Source organism: Limulus polyphemus, unplaced genomic scaffold (genome assembly GCF_000517525.1).
Source record: "Limulus polyphemus unplaced genomic scaffold, Limulus_polyphemus-2.1.2 Scaffold3963, whole genome shotgun sequence".
Lineage (NCBI taxonomy): Eukaryota > Metazoa > Arthropoda > Merostomata > Xiphosura > Limulidae > Limulus > Limulus polyphemus.
In genome coordinates, this window is record NW_013669573.1 from 96248 (window position 1) to 101596 (window position 5349).

The window sequence follows — 5349 nt, forward strand, 5'->3', positions numbered from 1 at the left end:
CTTAGGTTGACAGGTCTTTGGGTGTATAACATCTAGTTTCACAGGTCTTCAGGTTTATTAAATCTTAGGTTGATAGTTCTTTCAGTGTATAATATCTAGTATCACAGGTCTTTAAGTGTATTAAATCTTAGGTTGACAGGTCTTTGGGTGTATAACATTTAGTTCAACATGTCTTCAGGTGTATTAAGTCTTAGGTTGACAGGTCTTTGGGTGTATAACATCTAGTTTAATGGGTATTTTAGTTCATAACATATGGATTAACAAGTATTTCGTTATTTAACAGGTCTCTTAACGTATAACACCTGGGTTAGCAGGTTTTTAGGTGTATAATACCTAGGTTAACAAATATTTCGGTGTATAACACCAAGGTTAACAAGTCTTTTAGTGTATAACACACGGGTTAACAGTTTTTAGTGCACAACACCTGGTTTAACAGCCATCTAAGTGTATAGCACCCGGTTAACAAGTCTTCTAGTGTATAACATCAGGGTTAACAGTTTTTAGTGCACAACACTTGGGTTAACAGGCATCTAAGTGTATAGCACCCGGGTTAACAAGTCTTTTAGTGTATAACATCAGGGTTAACAGTTCTTTTAGTGTATAACACCCGGGTTAACAAGTCTTTTAGTGTATAACATCAGGGTTAACAGTTCTTTTAGTGTATAACACCCGGGTTAAGAAAGCATGATTTATTTAAGGTGCCTGGTGTGAGAAAGCATCCCACAAAAAGACGAACATAGTAAATATATATATTAGGACGAACTTCAGTTTTCATAAACCCTGAAATTTCATCCAAAAAATTTAGTCCGAACTATGAACTTTGAAACTTCTTTTTGATAAACGTAATGTTCCCTAAGCCCACACTTGTTGTTAGACACGAAACTACACAATGGGTTATATGAGCTGTGCCTATATCGAATAGTTATTTTTTAGCATTATAAGCCGTCAGGTTTACTGCTGATTTCTGGCCATTTCTACAGCTGTCGGCTCGAGCGAAGGAAGAAAATGTTTAGTTAACTAGCGTGAAAAGTGGGCTAAAAAGTTTCTGGTTTCTACTTAGAAGAATGAAGCGTAGAAAGTTGTCTCTATCAGCACCAGCTTTAATTAAAGGGAAATCCCCAGCTTATAGATGACGTAACCAACTAGGAGATACGTTATTGAAGTTTTATTTAACTTTGTGTACAAAATGATGGAAATTCTATCAATATGTATGAGTATCTCACGTTCTTGCCTTTAAATTAGGAATATTAGAAACAAAACTCTGTAAATTATAGAGAAACACTATTTTGTAAATCTTAAAATAAACAAAGTTCTTGAAAACTTCAATTTTAAAACTGTAAGTCACTACATAAAGAGTTTTGGGAAACATGTTGTCTGAACATCAACATCAAAGTTATTTGGAAACATATTGTCTGAACATCAACATCAAAGGTATTTGGAGACATATTGTCTGAGTCTGAAAATCAGCATAAAGGTACTTGGAAACATATTGTCAGAGTCTGAAAATCAACATAAAGGTACTTGGAACAAATTGTCAGAGTTTGAAAATCAACGCAAAGGGTATTCGGAAACATATTTTCTGAAAATCGGTATAAATGGTATTTTTCAAACTCTATTAAACCATTATCACAAATCTCTAGCCTCGGGAATATCTGAACATTTCGATAAGTGGGTGTAAAGTCGTTTTAATGACGTCGAGCTAACGATGTGTTGATCGCTGCCATATGACGTATAGTTAAGGATGTTTTGATTGCTGTTATATGACGTCTAGCTAAGGATTTGTTAATTAATGCCATATGACGTATAATTAAGGATGTGTTGATTGCTGCCATATGACGTCTAGCTAAAGATGTGTTGATTGCTGTTATATGACGTTTAGCTAAGGATGTTTTGATTGCTGTCATATGACGTATAGCTAAGGATGTGTTGATTGCTGCCATATGACGTCTAGCTAACGATGTTTTGATTGCTGTTATATGACGTCTAGCTAAGGATGTGTTGATTGCTGTCATATGATGTCTAGCTATGGATGTGTTGATTGCTGTCATATTACGTCTAATTAAGGATGTGTTGATTGCTGTTATATGATGTCTAGCTAATGATATGTTGATTGCTGTTATATGATGTCTAGCTAATGATATGTTGATTGATGTTATATGATGTCTATCGAATGATATGTTGATTGCTGTTATATGACGTATAATTAAGGATGTGTTGATTGCTGTTATATGACGTATAATTAAGGATGTGTTGATTGCTGTCATATTACGTCTAATTAAGGATGTGTTGATTGCTGTCATATGATGTCTAACGAATGATATGTTGATTGCTGTTATATGATGTCTAGCTAATGATATGTTGATTGCTGTTATATGACGTCTAGCTAACGATGTTTTGATTGCTGTTATATGACGTCTAGCTAAGGACGTGTTGATTGCTGTCATATGATGTCTAGCTATGGATGTGTTGATTGCTGTCATATTACGTCTAATTAAGGATGTGTTGATTGCTGTTATATGATGTCTAGCGAATGATATGTTGATTGCTGTTATACGATGTCTAGCTAATGATATGTTGATTGCTGTTATATGACGTCTAATTAAGGATGTGTTGATTGCTGTTATATGATGTCTAGCGAATGATATGTTGACTGCTGTTATATGATGTCTAGCGAATGATATGTTGACTGCTGTTATATGATGTCTAGCTAATGATATGTTGATTGCTGTTATATGACGTCTAATTAAGGATGTGTTGATTGCTGTTATATGATGTCTAGCGAATGATATGTTGATTGCTGTTATATGATGTCTAGCTAATGATATGTTGATTGCTGTTATATGACGTCTAATTAAGGATGTGTTGATCGCTGCCATGTGACGTCTAGCTAAGGATGTGTCGCTTCCTGCTATGTACTTAGAACGTTGAGATCAGTCAGAGATGTTAATGTTTTCGTGGAACTTCCTACATGACAAATCAAGTCATCAGCATATCTCTGTAAGAGCTGTGTGACAAACACAAGCCAGAATCCTGTTAACGCATAAGATCTACGTGATTTACTACAAAAACAAGGAGTGTGGGAACAGGAAATAGGTGTAAATTGCAGTGTTAGCAGTAAAAGGGTGATAAAGCTGATGAATGAAATAATTATCAACTGGTTTTCAATAGCCCAATGTAGTTATATCTGATTTTAAATAAAAAATTCAGGTTATGCATTTTCCATGTAACCTTTCTTACATAGGGGGAGTTTCATCCATGAAATTGACTGGGAAAACATTTAGATATTATGTAAAATAATCTGAAAATAATACTTTTTAAAAATTAAAGTATTAAAACTTGCCGAGTTTTATCACCTCTGAGATACTTTGCATTGAACTGGCATCAGGGGAATTCCCACATTTGGCTTAACGCTGTATTGGCTAATAAATTTAGAGAATAGATCAGACTGAAAACGAAATGTTATTGTGTCTACACTAGCATATCTGTTCAATTCTTCTGTTATATTGTGTTTTTTGCCTTCTTTTAACACTGCATGGTGTTCTATCTTTGTTCTTTTTTATTAAGTTATCCTCTTTTTCAAATCTTAGTTAAACAACAATTTTCGAGTTTATTGATATTGAGTCCGTTAGTATACGTTAAATCACTTTGAAACAGATGGCAGACTCTATATGGTAATTAGTCGGTATATTTGTTTTTGATAACTAAAAGTAGGCTTACGTTTTCATAAGAATGGCTATAAATGATGTTTTAGTTACCAGAGTTTCTTTTACACAGATATCTTGTTACATACTATAACGAAACTATTATCACCAAACACTCCATCAAAGTTTCCATAAATATAGATGTCTTAAAAATTTATAAACCACAGCTTTGGGATGTCCATTTATACGCTGTTCTGGTTGAACTCACGTAGTTTCGCCCACAACGAGAAAAAACATACTGATAAACAATATAGTAACTCTTCAATTTGTAGAAAAAACATACTGATAAACTTGAAAAAAAAGAAAAAAGATCGCTACTTAACAAAGATTTTAAAGCTATTCGTACTTAAATTTCTGGTTAGTTTAATTTAGTTTATTGATAAATGACTGTAAACGAATGAGCACATCAACCTTGCTTTACAAGGGTTGCACACTCCATTCAAATAACATTTCAATATATTATCCAACATAGAAAGAAGAAAATCATGGTTCTAATTATAAAAATGCTATTTAAAGAAATATATTTGTAACATGAATTTTATACTTGAAATCTATAAAACTCAACAAAGATGAACAATTGGTAGTATTATTTACAGCTTGAGTTTCAGTGTTTAACAGATGTCTAAACTAACGACACACACACTATAATTATATATTCTTTGATGTAAAGTAATGGAGGAAGTACTGTTTAAAATTTGTTTTTTGGATAGTGAAAAGAAAGTGGTAGTTTGTATCTCAAACTGTGAATATAGTTTACACGTGACAATAACTAAGTCACACTATTTATATCTGTGAATATAGTATACACGTGACAATAACTAAGCCACTGTTTATATCTGTGAATATAGTATACACGTGATAATAACTAAGTCACACTATTTATATCTGTGAATATAGTATACACGTGACAATAACTAAGTCACACTTTAGATCTGTGAATATAGTATACACGTGATAATAACTAAATCACACTATTTATATCTGTGAATATAGTATACACGTGACAATAACTAAGTCACACTTTAGATCTGTGAATATAGTATACACGTGACAATAACTAAGTCACACTATTTATATCTGTGAATATAGTATACACGTGACAATAACTAAGTCACACTATTTATATCTGTGAATCTAGTATACACGTGATAATAACTAAGTCACACTATTTATATCTGTGAATATAGTATACACGTGACAATAACTAAGTCACTATTTAGATCTGTGACTATAGTATACACGTGACAATAACTAAGTCACTATTTAGATCTGTGAATATAACACACGTGACAATAACATTATTTTTGTCCTCTCCCCCCCCCCCTATTATTTTGGTCTCAAACCCCATCCATGACAGTGAGCATGGCTATATAAATTTCTGTTGATTACGTGATGATATTGCCCCCAGTGGCACAGCGGCATGTTCGCGGGCTTGTACCGTTATAAATCGGGTTTCGATACCTGTGGTGGGCACAGTACAGATATCCGTTTTTGTGTCTTTGTGCTTAATAACACACAACCATAACACACAACAACATGCAGTCTTCATTTAAATTATACATTTTTTGATATGTTCGTATTACTGCTTTTTCGTTTTTTTTCTTTCGTTGTGTTTTCTTGCTGTAGTTTCTCACCATGATTACTGTTT